At 38.8% G+C, this 17442-nt stretch overlaps 1 non-coding gene across 1 annotated transcript; it reads left to right on the top strand.

The window, feature by feature from the left end:
- The first annotated feature begins 16274 nt into the window (after nucleotides 1-16274).
- Nucleotides 16275-16349, top strand: Trnas-cga (transfer RNA serine (anticodon CGA)). The gene has a single exon. It is a non-coding gene; the product is annotated as a tRNA-Ser (tRNA).
- The last annotated feature ends 1093 nt before the right edge of the window (nucleotides 16350-17442 follow it).

Genomic DNA, 17442 nt, shown 5'->3' with positions numbered 1-17442 from the left:
TCGGGTGCAATGCTGTGGGGGTGTGCAGTAAACCTCACATCGTGTAACCACCTGTCAGTAGTCCAACACATAGGATGAATAGAAAGCAAGACAGCCCACTGAATGACCCCTGAAATTGCTATTGGAGCTGTTCATTCATGGTGGCCAATCTATTGGTGCTACCTCCTTATGGTGTATGTTGGATGTCCAGATCCTAAATGTTGTGCATGCATGCCTTACTCTATTACCACCAACAAGTAAAATTAATAATTCATATTATCTCCTACAGTGTTACTCCAGTATTATTTTATTCGATTATTTATTTGGCTTTTATTGTATATCAAGAAGTGCACAAGAAAATTACATTTAACTTGCAAGATGCTGATCAACTGGAAACATTTTAGTGGATTTTCACTTGTTTATTTATTATACATAATCAATTTTCATTTTCTTCATTCTTTTCATGACATATAACATATACATAAAACATGAAAGTGATATATTGAAAACAAAGATTCCAAGACTTACCAAGCGGGAAAGCGCCGGTAGACAGGCACAATAAAATAACACACAAACACACACACAAAATTTCTAGCTTTCGCAACCAGCGGTTGCTTCTTCAGGAAAGAGGGAAAGACGAAAGGATGTGGGTTTTAAGGGAGAGGGTAAGGAGTCATTCCAATCCCGGGAGCGGAAAGACTTACCTTAGGGGGAAAAAGGATAGGTATAAACTCGCGCGCAGCGCGCGCACACACACACACACACACACACACACACACACACACACACACACACAAGCAGACATGTATGGATGGATGTGTGTGTGTGTGTGTGTGTGTGCGTGTGCGCGCGCGCGAGTATATACCTATCCTTTTTTCCCCCTAAGGTAAGTCTTTCCGCTCCCGGGATTGGAAGGACTCCTTACCCTCTCCCTTAAAACCCACATCCTTTCGTCTTTCCCTCTCCTTCCCTCTTTCCTGAAGAAGCAACCGCTGGTTGCGAAAGCTAGAAATTTTGTGTGTGTGTTTGTGTGTTATTTTATTGTGCCTGTCTACCAGCGCTTTCCCGCTTGGTAAGTCTTGGAATTTTGTTTTTAATATATTTTTCCCATGTGGAAGTTTCTTTCTATTTTATTTACAAACATGAAAGTGAGCTACATTTACCTTGAAGTTTTCAAGTAAATTGAATGCAAGACAGGTGATAAAAATTGAAATTAATAATTACTTTCCAGTTGTATCGGGGTAAAATTCTATTTTGTTAGCAGTTGTCTTTAGACCTTAATATTGGTGAAATATTGTTGAGATTAATTCTGAAAGAAGTGGGTCCAACTTCTTTTACCTTGATATCACTTGTGAAGTATTGTACACTTTTGCTGAGGAAAGACTGGTGGCTTTCTTGCTTCTAAAACTTGTAGGTTAGATGATGATTCACCAGTGAGTGTTGTTTAGTAACACAATGTTAAGGCATACTTGTTTTATGAAACGAAACCATTTCACATTCCACCTTTTGAAAGATATTGGTATTCATTATTAAATTACTAACCTAATTCTTTATTTGTTGTTATGTTGTGGTAGAGCTGAGTGTTACAGATTGTGGTATATAGGCATATTACATATAGTCACTAAGTTTTAACTTAGAATGTGTGTCGTCTATTCTTCACATCTTTTTATTTAGTTCTCATTTAAATTCTTGTTTTTATGTCTTTTTTTATGTTTTACAGTCACAGGTTGTGAAAGTAGTTCATTGGATTGTTGTAATTGCTGCATTTGTAGTTCGGGATGAGTAACAATTCTTTATTCATTATTTCTAATTGCCTCACAGGCCAATGTTACCTAAATTGTGCCAATGTGACATGCTGCGTGCATGGTAAAAACATTGTTGGAGAGAGTTTTGTTCTGTATCAACTGCCTTGTTTGTATGCAGCTTCCTATGTTCATATATTTCTAAAAATATATAAATAGTGGAATTCAAGTAATACAATACATAGAGATAACTTATTAACTTAGAAATTGAAGAAATCTATAGCAATGGTAGAGAACTAGTTTGCTTCGTCTAAAACAGTGAATTTTTAGGAGATGGCTGTTATTTATGTCAGCTGGCGAGTGATAGCTACGTTGATGATAGGAAAGGTGGATGGGGCTACGCTGAACCTAGTGCACAAATTGTGATTAGTCTGGTTCACAATTCAGATGAAATATAACAAGGAAAGAGATAAGAGTCTTCTGTAGACTTTCCACAGAGGCCTGTGTTCCAAAATGTTTCAAAAATTTCATACAGAAACACCGATTTTGTAATTTATAAAAATTGATATTTCACAGTAAAACACATTATTCATAAATGGAGACTTTAGCAGTGTGTGATGAGTAATATCAATTCAGTGATCTACCCTTTTCTGTGGATTATGAAAATATTATGCATTTTATGAAAACTAGAAATATTGGTACACTACATCCTTAGAATTATAGGCACAGTTCCCAAATAACTAGCTAATGCTAAATTTATACCTATTTGTAAAGATGAAAGTAAAAGTACAAGCTGTTGCACTCCTTTAATTGGTAAGTGTATTTGTGAAATTAAAAAAAAAAAAGTAAATTGTAGCAAATTTATTCTGGTTACTGGCTGTAATTAGATTGCTGTCTCAACTCCATTATGTGAAAATAATGACTATTTATTTATCCATATGTCATTCTCTGTTTGAAAGTTAAAAAATGTTTAAATCTTGTGAAGATTAAATATTTTGTGAAACATGTCATACATATCAGAAACTAAGAGACTGGATTCAACAATGTAGGTAATGCAAAGATGATTTAAGATTTCTAAAATTGAAACTATGTACCAAGAAAACCTCCAAGCTGTTACGAACAATGCTTCATTCCCCCAGCCCCACTGACCTCTTTTTTGCATAATTGTATTGAAAGAGTAAATTTATGTTAGAAAAATTATCATTAAGAAATTGTATATAGACATGAGTGCAGTCCCTATTAAAATGTATGTCAGATTGGGACCCAGGAAATCATAAGTGAAAGCATAAGTGACAATGGAAGTTTGAGTCAGGCATGCAGGTGTACCCAGTTAGCCAAGTAATGAAGGCGACTGCTCATTATAAAGAGGCAATCCAGGTTCTCATCCTGGCCTCGCACATATTTTCCATTGTTGCTACATATGAATGAAAAATAACAATTGTAGGATGTATATATCTGCTAGTTTCAAAATATACCATACATATCAATACTTCAGCAGTGATAGTGTCTACTTGATAGAAAATAATATTTTTTATGCTTAGGAAGAAAGATTAGGGTTTAACATAAAAATAATGGCTCTGAGCACTATGGGACTTAACATCTATGGTCATCAGTCCCCGGTTTAACATCCCGTCAACATAAAGGTCATTAAAGGTGGAGCACACACTCAAAATATTTCAGGATTGGGGAAGAAAATTGGTCCTACCCTTTCAAAGCAACAAGCCCAGCATTTGCCCGGAGCAATTTAGGCCAATCACAGAAAACCTAAATCTAAATGGCTAGACATCCTCTCGAATACGAGTTCAGTGCACCACTTCGCTCAGTTTTTATACTCAGATACTTTATTAATTAACATTATTTACAGAAGGTAATGCTCTAATGATGTATAAGTGCTGTTTGTTAAATTTAAATAATTTGAATCATGTGTATCTTAATTGACAATAACTTTTTATATAAACTGGGATACTGACATAACCTAGAGCACTTTCCTTGAAGTTAGTAATTATTGTTTCCTGTATTAAAGGCCATGTCTGAGTGCAATAGTGAAAAAGCTGTATATCTAATGTAAGCACAAAGATCGCAGGTAGTGCACTGTTTAAGACAGTGGACTCTCATACAACAGGGAGGGCTTTGGCAGCGATTAGTACTAAGTCAGTTCTCACACTTTTTACTAAGGTTTCCATGCTGTCCCTGAATCACTTAGGAAAACATCAGAATGATTACTTCGAAAAAACACTGATCAGTTTTTTGCTGTGTTCTTATCCACCACTAAGTGACTGCCGTAATAATGATATGTTAAACTTTAACCTTCCTCCTATCCTTTTCAATATTACAGCTGTAATTTAGCTAACCAGATTTAGATTTACCAGTGGATTTATGACTTATTTGTTTCATCCAATTTCATCAAAATTGAACAAGTACTCTACAGACCCTCCTAGTGAAAAAGACATGAAATACAGTAAAGCAAAACTAATGTTCACTGCAATGATTTATTATGTCACGTAGAGCAGCCCCCATTAAGGCACCATTCTGAAACTTCTGGAGCAGTGTAAAGATTTGCCGAGCTGCTGCTATGGTCGCAGATTCGAAACCTGCCTCGGGCATGAATGTGTGTGATGCCCTTAGTTTGGTTAGGGTTAAGTAGTTCTAAGTCTGGGGGAATGATGACCTCCGATGTTAAGTGCTTGGAGCCATTTGGACCATTTTGCAAAGATTTGTTTCTTAGTGCACTGCCTTAGCTGATGTGACTTCCATGGTCAAGATCTGTTATTGTTGTCACAGTAATTATCATTTTAATTTTATGGAGGCATTACAAATTTTTAATGTCAATTTCATCAGCGTACAAAGTACATTTCCAGGTTATCGGTTACAGACGCATAGAGTGGTGATTGACAATTTTATAGCACTATAGTTTCGCTATAAGTTAACATAAATATGAGATCTTACCACCCAGTAAAAGACAGAAATTGGAAGTCTTTACTCCATCTTAATATATGTCTGATATGAGCCCCGTTGTCAGCCAAGTGAAAGTTAAAGTCTCCTCAAACTCCCTCTGACAGGTGTCAGTTTGCGTGCTTCCTCTAGTTCCAAAATGAAGTCCTAGTCTTCCATCTCATCTGTGGGACTGACATTAACCAAGTTTCAATATATATATATATATATATATATATATATATATATATATATATATATATATATATATATATATGAACAAAACACACAAACACACACACAGAATTACGAGCTTTCGCAACTGGCAGTTGCTTCGTCAGGAAAGAGGGAACGAGAGGGAAAAATGAAAGGATGTGGGTTTTAAGGGAGAGGGTAAGGAGTCATTCCAATCCCGGGAGCGGAAAGACTTACGTTAGGGGAAAAAAAGGACAGGTGTACACTCGCACACACACACCCACACACATATCCATGCTCTGAGGTGGAGCCGCACCAAAAAATATACCAAAATAAATTTCTCAGTAACATATCACAAAATTTAAATTATCAGAATACATTTCACACATTTCCACACTGATTTAAATAGCACCAATCAATGTTATTGGAACTGTTGATATGTGATGATTTTTGAGCAGATAGTAGTTAGTCTTAAGGCTACACCTTGAAATGCGGCTTGGCTCAATGTAGCAGAGATTTGGGGGTGTGATTTCTTCAGAGTACAGCTCTTACGGGCATCCCGAAGGCTCTGGTGTTTCAGCCTAAGGGTGTTCTGCAAACCAGCACACAAGTTTCATGTTCTGCTACTTCTATCAAAAGGGAATGAACAGATTTGCTGAAACTTCACTATTGAATCTCTGTCTCTGTATATCCCTATAATGCTTTGATGCATGTTTAATAGTATTGTTTACATAATGTTTTGGACAGTTTTTTTGTTTCTCCCGTTGGCTATATTATCCACTGCTAGAATATGTTGGCAAATGTTTTGCCACAGTGCACTAGAGTATGGAACATCAGTGTCACCACCTAGTGAGAGTTTCATGAATGATTAGAGGAAAAAGGGTGCAAAATAGATGATTTGTGTGAAGTACATTCCATGACTTTAGTTTCCTTGCTTGCTGACTATGGGTAACATCTGTTATTAGCAAGTTTCTTTTTGTGAGTGTATTACACACGAGTTTAGTTAGTTTTACTTTCTCACCAATAATAGCATCATACCACTAGTTCAAATACGACATAATATGAATCCAGTGTGCACTTTATCAGGTAAAATTTTGGAACATGCAGTTAGGATGAAAGTATACACGCAATTTTAACAGAGCAGTGTAGAATAGAGCTGAGTGGTTGTGAGTGCTATATCACTTAAAATGCATATTTTTGTAATACACATGCGTAAATATGACAAATAATGTCTGTACATTTCTGTAGCAGTTATCAGGTTGCTCATGTCAGCCAGTTACAGCACAAGATCCATGATGTCATGGAAATATCACTGTTTTGTCACGCAAACTCATGAACACTGTAGTTTGAGTGCATAATACATTAAATGTCTGAAGTTTAGAAATGAAAAGACCAAAAACTATAAGCATGCAATGAAGCTAACATACACTGAATTAAAGATCTCTCCGAAACACGTCTTTTCGTATGATTTATTTGGTAAACTGTCGGGAAATGTAACGTAGGGGGATAAATAAGTTACCTATTAATTTTATCTTGAACTTAGCTTTGATGTTATTTAGTAGTTGATTATGAAACAGAAAGAAGATACAGTATGTAAACGTTTGGCTAGTGTGTGATATTATGCCTCCCCCCCTCTCCCCCCTTTTCCTGAAATCTTGGTTGTGGTGAGAGACTGATTTGTAATGTAGCCCGAGACCTAGGTTAGTTCCGATCGATAAATGTCCCAGCCATCCTCAGTATGGAAACAACGAGCTGCATCTGGTCAGATCCCTGATATGCAGAATTAGTGATGTATCTCATTCCAAAGACAGACAGACAAGCTATTAAGCAGATGATCATAATGTTTTCGCTCATCAGTGTATGATGGCATTATGTACAGGGTGATTATAATTAAAGTTAAACTTGCAAACCATTGTAGATACAACACTTGTCAGAATGACATCAAATTGCAATGGAATATTATTGGAGAAGGGAAAAACGTATGGCAGAAGAAAAATAAATAGTTACAAAATGTAGCAATCGATGGTGCTGTAAGCATCATAATTTAACAGTGATCAACTACAAATGACAAATGAATCGTACAACAATGCCTAAGGTGTACATCTGACATTAAAGAAACTGCTACTCAGTGTACATGGGTGTACAGGTGTGATACAGTTAGTTATGTAAGCCCATCCACCATGCCAAGTTCGTATCACATTGGATGGGAAAAATCAATTTTTAATTGTCCTGAGGTAAAAAAAAACACACACACACACACAAAAAGCATCAATCACATCAGTTTTTAATTGTCCTGAGGCCAAAAACCACATAGAAAGCATAAATCAAAATAACATCAGACTATTAATTTCCATGTGACTGACAGAAAACATGTTGAATGTGCTGTCCACTGTTTTCTGCAACAAGTTGAAATCGAGAAACAGCATGTTCCACAACTGATCGAAGTGTTTCTGGGGTAATGTTCAGAATGTGTTGTGCAATGCGTGTCTTCAATGCAGCTAAGTTTGTAGTCAGGGCACTGAACACAACATATTTCAGATAGCCCCACAGCCAGAAGTCACATGGATTAAGATCAAATGATCAGGACAGCCAGGTTGTAAGGAAATGGCAGCTGATAATTCCACCATTTCCAAAATGTCACTTCAGCAGCTGCTTAACTGGATATGCAATGTGCGGAGGTGTGCCATCTTGCATAAAAATGATCCCATCCACACTTCTACTCTGTTGGAGAGCAGGAATGACGTGGTCCCTCAAATCAAAAAGACACTCGTAGCGCTTACCAGTGACAGTACAGGTAATAGGACTGGAGGCACCTCTCTCTTCAAAAAAATGTGGCCCTATGATAAATGATGCTGTAAACTCACACCACACATTGACCTTTTCAGGATGAAGTGGTACTGGTTGATTTGCATGTGGGTTTTCTGTTGCCCATATTTGAGAATTCTTTGTATTGGCATATCCTGTCAGATGAAAGTGGGCTTCATCTGTCCACAAAATCTTCCACGGCCAATCATTGTACTCTTCCATGCGACCAAGAAATTCTAAAGCAAAGGTCTCTCTTGCTGGCAGTCAGCAGGAAGCAACTCGAGCACATGGGTAATTTTGAATGGATAGCAAAGAAGCATGCTTTGTAGGATTTTACACACCATGCTCATGGGTATGTCCAATGTTTGGGCAATTCTCCGTGCACTACATGTTTGCACACCACCACTCGTCTCCTCCTGCATTGCTGCAGCCACTGCTTCCACTGACATTGAATCAATTTGTTTCCTCCCTCTACCAGGTTGCACACCAAAAGACCCTCTCTTTTGGAATTTTTGAATCATTTTCTCCATACTCCAAGCAGTCATTGGACCAATACCTTTTTTCAAACCCTTCAGTGTCCAGAACTTCTGCAGAGAAACATGTGCACAGTCATCATTCTTGTAATACAGCTTTACAAGCAGAGCGCGATCCTGCATTGAGACAGTCATGGCGAACATAGCAGCCGTGAAAGGAGGAAAAGCTGTTTACCTTGCTTCTTTATATCAACTTCAGTGGGTCGTGCACATGACAGGTGTTTTCCTTTATGTGTTCTGACACATACAGCGCCATCTATTGATCAATTTTCACACTATTTTTCTTCTTCTGTCATACATTTTTCCCCTTCCCTGATAATATTCCATTGCAATTTGGCGTCATTCTGACCAGTGTTGTTATTTCTACAGCATTTTGAAAGTTTAACTTTAATTATAATCACCCTGTATATCAAACATTGTGCCTGTTGACTCTTCCAGATGAATGAAATGTCACTTTATTACTCACAGTTAGTTGTTCTAGCATACTGATAACAACAGTAAATTTTAACTGTTTGCACTTTTCCTTTATTAGGTTGGTGGATAAGTTCATAGCATTTTTGTTTTGCATGTTGGTATTCACGTTACTCTGGGCTTATTTATCAACTGCCATTTTTTCTTGTGGTTTACTGTTGCTATTTGAGCTTACATATTGTCATTTTGTCTTTTGAAGATAGTGAGTGGAGCTGTGGAGACTAGAAAATGGAGTGCAAAGTGGAGAAATTGGAACATTTCTGACATATTCTTCTGTTTGAGTCCAATGAAGGGATTGCAGTAGCATTGGCAGCCAGAAACTTTTACACTGTATATGGGGATAGCACCATTGGATAGAGCACAGCAAAAAAAATGGTTGTCTCATTTTAAGGAGGATCATTTCTCCATGTTGAAAAAGACCTTCAGGGTTTGATGAAGATAGTTTAAACGCATTAATCGAGAATGAGCCACTTCAGTGTGCTCGAGAACTGGCAAATGTGATGAATTGTGATTATTGCACTATTGTGTGACATTTGCATGTAATTGGAAAAGTTGAAAAAGTTCAGAAAGTTCCAAAATCACAAAAAATCAGGGGTGGTGATATGTACAGCCCTGCTTGTTCATCATCAATCGGCACATGAACAACACTAACCATTCCTATCCTGTATTGTTACTGGTCATGAGATGTGGTGTCTTTATGCAAACATGAGTAAATGAAAGGAATAGTTGAGCCCAAACAAAGCATCAGTTCCCCTTACAAAAACCTGCATGCATTCACTAAAATAATGTTATGTATCAGGTGGAACAGTAATGGTGTGGTGAACTACAAATTGCTTCCTCAAGGTGTAACCATCACTCCTGACATTTATTGTCAACAACTGATACCTCTTACAGATGCAGTCCACGAACAATGACCAGGAAGATTGTGTGAAGTGATGCTACTCCACAATAACATCTGCCAGACTTGCAAAAAATGCTGTACAGGAGTTGAGTTGGGATGTCATTCCCTACCCACCTTATTCACCTGATCTTGCACCCTCAGATTTTCACCTTTTCCGCTCTCTAGCCTACAACCTTCAAGGAACTTCCTCTCTGGATGAAAATGTGCTCTGAACGTGGCTTGATGAGACCTTTGCCTTAAAACCACATGATTTCTTCAATCAAGGAACAGAAAAGTTACCCCAGCATTGGCAGACTGTCATAAATAGTGAAGGAGACTATATTACTGATGACTTAAGTCTCTATTATGTTTATTTGTTGTGTTTATTACACTTATGGAATAAACCACAAACTTATGCTCCAACCTAACATAATACATGATTTTCTCACAATAACTGTTCACCATTTATGATTTACACTTGGTTACAGTTTCTTATTATTGTGCAGATTCTCCGTGTCAGGTACACTGATACACAGTAAAACAACAGAATACCATATTTGCACTTTTTTACTGAATCATTAACTGTACTGTATGTGCACCACATTGTTATGCATAATAGCTGTTTGGTTAATTGTGAAATTTTGTTTTTGATTAACACTTAGTGTTCTTCATGTGCAAAATGCTATGGGCAAAAAATTACTTTTTATGACTAGTTTACTGGCGAAAAAGATCTACAGAATAAGAAGTCAAGCCCAATGAAAATTGGTAAGTATTGATATCATTGAGCTTACTGAGTACCATGCATTTTTTATTTCCTGTAAGAGTTCAGCTAAAGCTGAAGTGAGATGGCTGCAGAAAAAATGTGATGAAATCAATGAGAAAATGTATGGTGGGAGTACAGATTCAGGATTAAGAAAAGTCAAAACAACTTACGATGAAATTAAAAGCAAGATCAGTCGTCAGTTTCCAGGATAGAATTAGACACATGGCAAAATATCATGGACAGAAGAGTAAAGAAGGTTGCAATTTATGAGATAAAAGAGTATTGGACAAGGATACAGATCAGAAGAAACGTAGCTGAACCAAATTAATGTGGTCCTCAGGTGGTTGAAATGAAAATAAAAAGAAGCAGCGTAGGAGAGATCAGGTAGATGGAAACAGTAGACCGAAGCCTTTGATGAGGGAGAAGAATTGTACTGACAAGATAGAAGAAGAAAAGAGTGGAAAACATAGAGGACCCAACAGTACAGTCAGAATTTGACAGACTTTTGAGAGACTTGCACACAAACAAAACATATCAGATAGATAACGTTACTATAGAATTTTGAAAATCATTAGGGGAAGTGGCAAACAAACAATCATTCAAGTAAATTTGTAGAATCTATGATACTGGAGACATACCACTGAATTATCAGAAGAATGTCATCCTCAGAATTCCAAAGAAATCAAGGGCAGATAAATGTGAGAATTACTGCACAATCAGCTTGTGCCTCCAAGTTGTGCTGACAAGACTAACATAGAGAAGAATGGAAAACAAAATTTAGGCTCTTTTAAATGATAATGATTAGTTGGGCTTTACAAAAGGCAGTTCTGAGATGCATTTGATAATGGAGACAAGACTTTAAAAAAATCAAGACACTTTATGGGCTGTCCATTTATAGCTGCAGAGTTATAGGTGTGGGAATCAGTGGTAGGTGTTCTCAGCAGCGTGGTGAGTATATGAGTCAAGAATGCTTACTCAGCAGGAGCATTCTTTATTATTTTATGCCTTTTGTTCAGTAATTTGGTCTACTCCGTAGCTGATTGGTCAGCATGACTACCATGCAGGGGATCCAGCTTTGATTCCTGGTTCTGCCAGATATTTTTCCTTGATGAGAGGACTGGAACAGGGTGCACTCAGCCTTGCGATACCAATTGAGGAGTTACTTGACTGAGTGAAAGTGGCTCCCAGTCACAAAAACTGACAATGACCGTGAAAGGTGTGCTGACCACAGTGGTGGCACTAGCAGAGGAAGACACAACGGTCAATCAGTACTGATGTGCACACCAAGGTCTACAGACAGAGTTTATACAGTACTTTGACAGATGGAGCCTAGGTTCTGATCATGGCTTGTGGGCAGCGAGTGTCATCCACAGGGGGTATGCTGAGACAGCAGTGGTTTGCGGCAGGCAGTGACCTTGCCAATGCGAGTTAGCGTGGTGATGTAAGACCAAGTCAGTGCTCTGTGACCTGGTGTGAAGTGCACAAGCCCCCATCATATACATCACCCTCAGAGGCTGGCTGGAGTGTCAGGCAGTGGCATCCACTGTGGCCTCACCAAAGTACTACCAATTTGAGGTCCAGAGCCAGCAGGGCTAGCTGACTGCTTATAGATCGGCAGCTTTGGCAAGTTGGTGATGGTAATTGACGAGGCTGGAGTAGTTTAGCCATACATTTGACTGATCATTGGCACGGATACTGTGCCTGTCGAATGCACAACACAATACAACTGGCACAGTCCTTGTGCCAATCATTGGTTGAATGTACAACTAAGCTACTCCACCCTCATTGAGTGCCATAACCGTCTCGCTGAAGCTGGTGATTTATAAAGTCAGCTAGCCCTGCTGGTTCCAGGTGTTAAACTGGATCTGATGAGGTGATGTCACAGTGGGTGCCACCACCTACCACTCCAGACAGTCTCTGAGGGTCATGGATTTCATGTGGGGCCTGCACACTTCCCACCAGGTTACAGGACACAGCTCTTTGGCTCAGCCTTACATCACCAACCTGACAATGTGACTTGCATAGGCAAGGTTACTGCCCACTGCAAGCTACCTCTGTCTCAGCATACCCATTGTGGATGACATTTGCTACTCACTAGTCATGACCAGCACCCTGGGGAAGTTTTCCTCTAGATGGCCCATAAACAGTTTGGCACAGGATGGTGCCATGCGGGGAAACATGACTGTACCACGAATTTGTTTGTATGCCTTTCCTTCCAAGGAGAATAAGTTGAGTGTTAGGATAAAGTTAAAAAGGTAATGCATAATCTACACTGGTGTCAAAAATTCTGCAAGTTTGTGTTTATTCTGCTATAAAACAGTATAATCAGGCAATAGTAAAGAAGAAACAATATAAAGAATTCTGAATGCAAGCAATTGCAACATGCATAACAGTAGACGAAAACATTCTTCATTTTTTCCAACTTAACAGATTTGCACACACATTCTGTCAACTGGTTAATGTGCTCAGTATGGGGTATGACCACTTCTGGCAGCAACACAGCTCTGACAATGTTGTGCATGCTATGAATTATGTCATCAATCTCATGTTGAGGCAATAACATCCGTTCTTCCTGAAGAGCTGCTCACAGGTCTTGGAGAGTGGTTGGTGGATGCTGATGTGATGCCATCTGTCTCCCTATCATGTCACATACATGTTCTGTGGGGTTCAAATCAGGAGAGTGAGCAATCCATAGCATGCATGCAATATCTTCCATTACCAAGAAAACACCAACAACCCATATTCTATGAGGTCGAGCATTATTATCCTTCAATACAAAGTCTGGGCCCACAGCACCTCACAACAACTACACATGAGTTCCCAAGATCTCATCACAATATCTGAGAGCAGTTAAACCTTTCCAATTCCCCCATACAATTTTATGAAGAGGTGTTCGAGTGGTCAACATAACCCCTGCCCACACCATTAGTGATCATCCTTGATTAAGTCTCTTTCCTCAATGTTTGCGTCCCGAAATCACGTTATGCATTCCCTCCAGATCCAAATCCATTGAGAATCACTCTCTAGACCAAATCTGGCCTCATCTGTGAAAAGAACATTGAGCCAGTGTTCAACCATCCAGATGGCATGTTGACGACTCCACTCTAGGAGTTGCCTTCTGTGAAGACACATCAGAAGTACATATACAGCACATCTCTGACAAGAAAGGCCACTCTGCTGAGGCTTTCTGTATATCATTTGTCTGGATACAACATGTCCTGTGGATGTCGTGAGGTCAGATGCCAGTTGCCGTGCAAAACTAAGATGGTACTGTTGTGCCCTTACAGCCAAATGATGGTTCTCTCTTTCTGATGTCACACATGGTTGGCCCTGCTCTAGCCTTTGGAACACAGCTTTGGTCTCTATAAACTCTCGCCACATCTGAGAAATAATAGAATGATTCACATTAAGCTATCGGACCACACCAGTCTGCAACTGTCATGCTTCCATTTTTCCTACGGCCCTACACCATAGAAAGTCTGACAGGCATCTACTCTGTGTCATACTGCACCATCTCTGACTGTGTACACAGTGATTGTCGATGTGGCAATACCTGACAAACACTACATATCTTGAATGAGATTTTCACTCTGTAGTGGAGTGTGCACTGATATGAAACTTCATGGCAGATTAAAACTGTGTGCCAGACTGAGACTCGAACTCGGGACCTTTGCCTGTCGTGGGCAAGTGCTCTACCATCTGAGCTACCCAAGCACAACTCACACCCCATCCTGACAGCTTTACTTCTTCCAGTAACTCATCTCCTACCTTCCAAACTTTACAGAAGCTCTCTTGCGAAGGGTAGCTCAGATGGTAGAGCACTTGCCTGCGGCAGGCAAAGGTTCCGAGTTCGAGTCTCAGTCCAGCACACAGTTTTAATCTGCCAGGAAGTTTCACTACGTTTCTTGTTTGATAGGTGCCCCAACACCATTTTAGGCACAGTTGTCCATTGACCGGAATGCCATTCTCATCCAGAATGCAATTGTACACACATCTATTGACAGTTTGTATGATTATATCATGAATTAGACACAGACTAGTGAAATAGCAGTTCATTTCTTTAATTCTGGACACCCATGTACACCCAAAAACTGTGTTTACCCGGGGAGGACATAGGATGCAGGATACAGTGTGAGGGCAGGGCTACAAAAGAAAACATTGCTTCGTGCCTTGTGAAAAGATCAATTTGTAGTTTATTGACAAAACTGTTACGTCCCTTATTTCTACAGGTTTGTGATGTATGCTCACTGTACACTGTGATACAGAGTCAAATCATGGACGAAATCAAATTTTGCATCAATTCCATAATCACGAATAAAAATAGACAGGGTACTGTCTTTTGACAATTTTCAAAAATGTCTCATATGGACACACATAGATTTATAAATATAGAAATTTGCAGATGTGTCACTCCTGTTTGCTGTTCACAATTGATTGACCATAAGTGTCCTGTAAGCAATAACATCACAAGGTGGAAAATTCTCCAGAATCGTCACCAAAGACCATAGAGCAGAATCAGTGTGAACAATAGCTACAGTCAGCTATGCCTCGCCCACTACTTTTGAAACATTTGTCAATTTCAAAATCCACTCAGCCACCATAAAAATCAGCTGGCCCAGGAAGAGCATCAGTAACTTTAGAGGTGTCCACATTTATATTGTAATTAATTTCCACACTGTTACCAGAGTTCTCAACTGATTTACTTCACATTTTTACACAAAGCTTTATTTATTTGTTGAGGACTGGTTTCAGATGGCTTGTCCATTATCAAATCATCCATGTGCATAAGTCTTGCATTACAAACAGATGTGCATGTAAGTTACTGGACACAAAACATGCAGACGCAAGCATTGACACATGAACTTTTTCACATACAAGTATGTTCATATGTTTATCGTCAAGTTTATGTGTTTTGTGACCAATAACTTACATGCACATCTGGTTGTAATGCAAGGCTTATGTACCTGTCCTTTTTTCCACCTAGGGTGAGTCTTTCCGCTCCCGGGATTGGAATGACTCCTTACCCTCTCCCTTAAAACCCACATCCTTTTGTCTTTCCCTCTCCTTCCCTCTTTCCTGAAGAAGCAACCGTCGGTTGCGAAAGCAAGAAATTTTGTGTGTGTGTTTGTGTGTTATTTTATTGTGCCTGTCTACCGGCGCTTTCCCGCTTGGTAAGTCTTGGAATTTTGTTTTTAATATATTTTTCCCATGTGGAAGTTTCTTTCTATATAATTGTAACACAACTATGTAGGGGAAGATGGGGTGCAGCATAACACAGAACTCAGTGTAACATTCAGATTTATTGTGAAATTTATAATGTTAGCAGCCTTATATTAGATCTAATTACAATCACCATTTGTGACTACTTCTGCACAGTGTACTTTGGAAGCAAGTAGAATTCAACTTTGGCAAGTAGTGAAGGAAATTTGTTTTGAGGTATGTGAAGTAATTTTTTTCCTTACATGATATTCTTTCTACTGTTTATAACAACAAAGAATTGCTGTAATTTGTAGTATGATTCACATAAACAAGTACATGTGTATCATACAACACTGAGAAAATTCATAATGTTTTACACTTTTTTCAAAACTTATGGAATTATATATTAAGTTGTCCTATGGGGCACAATGTAAGTTTGATATGGGGCAAAGTGTAACACCATTATAGTGTACTTCATTATGTTGTATGCAAATAAAAATAGTTATTTGCCTCTAAAGTAATATATATGAAAAGAAATGAAAACAGAATATAAACTAACAAACTTAAATAAGAATATTAAGTTGTAGACTGATGACATGGTTCATAAAAAGAGCATGAAAAACCAAGATTGCTCACTTTGCTGAGGATGATACGAGGGCTGCTGTTGAGCTGGTGCTTTCTGGAACTAGTCTTTGCAAGGCAGATGGTATGAAACTTCCTGGCAGATTAAAACTTTGTGCCCGACTGAGACTCGAACTCGGGACCTTTGCCTTTCGTGCTTCGGTAGCTCAGTTGGTAGAGCACTTGCCCGCGAAAGGCAAAGGTCCCGAGTTCGAGTCTCGGTCGGGCACACAGTTTTAATCTGCCAGGAAGTTTCATATCAGCGCACACTCCGCTGCAGAGTGAAAATCTCATTCTGGGAACATCCCCCAGGCTGTGGCTAAGCCATGTCTCCGCATTATCCTTTCTTTCAGGAGTGCTGGTTCTGCATGTCTCGCAGGAGAGCTTCTGTAAAGTTTGGAAGGTAGGAGACGAGGTACTGGCAGAAGTAAAGCTGTGAGTACCGGGCGTGAGTCGTGCTTCGGTAGCTCAGTTGGTAGAGCACTTGCCCACGAAAGGCAAAGGTCCCGAGTTTGAGTCTCGGTCGGGCACACAGTTTTAATCTGCCAGGAAGTTTCATATCAGCGCACACTCCGCTGCAGAGTGAAAATCTCATTCTGGAAGGCAGATGGTGTTAAGACTGTCAGTTATGGAATTCTTTTCAGGTAAACTTCCACTGAGCATTTGTTTTAATAAAATCAGCACTTTGTGAAAACATAATATATAATTTTAAAATACACAATTCATATTTCAACATATTTCAGGTATGTTAATAATAATAATAACAACAATAATAATAATAATGACAGAGAAAAAACGTGGTCTCAACAGTGTAAAAGTAGTGTAAAAGTAAGGCATTTGACATTCCAAATCGTTTAGCATAAAAACTAGAAGTCCCAAGAAAGTGAGAAGAGAATAATATGGCTCTATGCTTTTCGAGAATATCATCCAAGCCTTACCCCCCAAGATCCAGAAACATTCAGTTTATGAAAGGACATCTCATTTAATAAAACTATTGTTGGAATATTCTTCATAAATCTGAAGAATAATTTGAATCATAATTCAGAATTTGGTGATGGAACAAGGATTTTCAATTTGGATGAGACTGATACCTCAACAGTACAGACTCCTGGAAAAGTATCTGTTGCTAAAAGAATTGATAATGCAATAACAGACATTGCTCCTGAAGTCTCATCAAATCAAAGTTTAGTTACTGTTCCTGTGACAGATGGTGATGCGAACAGTGCAGTCCCTGTGAGTCACAGGATGGCCTTTCTGATATACCACCAGAGGAAGATTCACAATGCCAGACTTTAGTTGGTCCTGATATTTTCACAGGTTTAC

This window comes from Schistocerca gregaria, chromosome X (assembly GCF_023897955.1).
Source record: "Schistocerca gregaria isolate iqSchGreg1 chromosome X, iqSchGreg1.2, whole genome shotgun sequence".
Lineage (NCBI taxonomy): Eukaryota > Metazoa > Arthropoda > Insecta > Orthoptera > Acrididae > Schistocerca > Schistocerca gregaria.
Note: the sequence above shows the minus strand (reverse complement) of the source record. Positions and strands in the feature narration are given on the sequence as shown.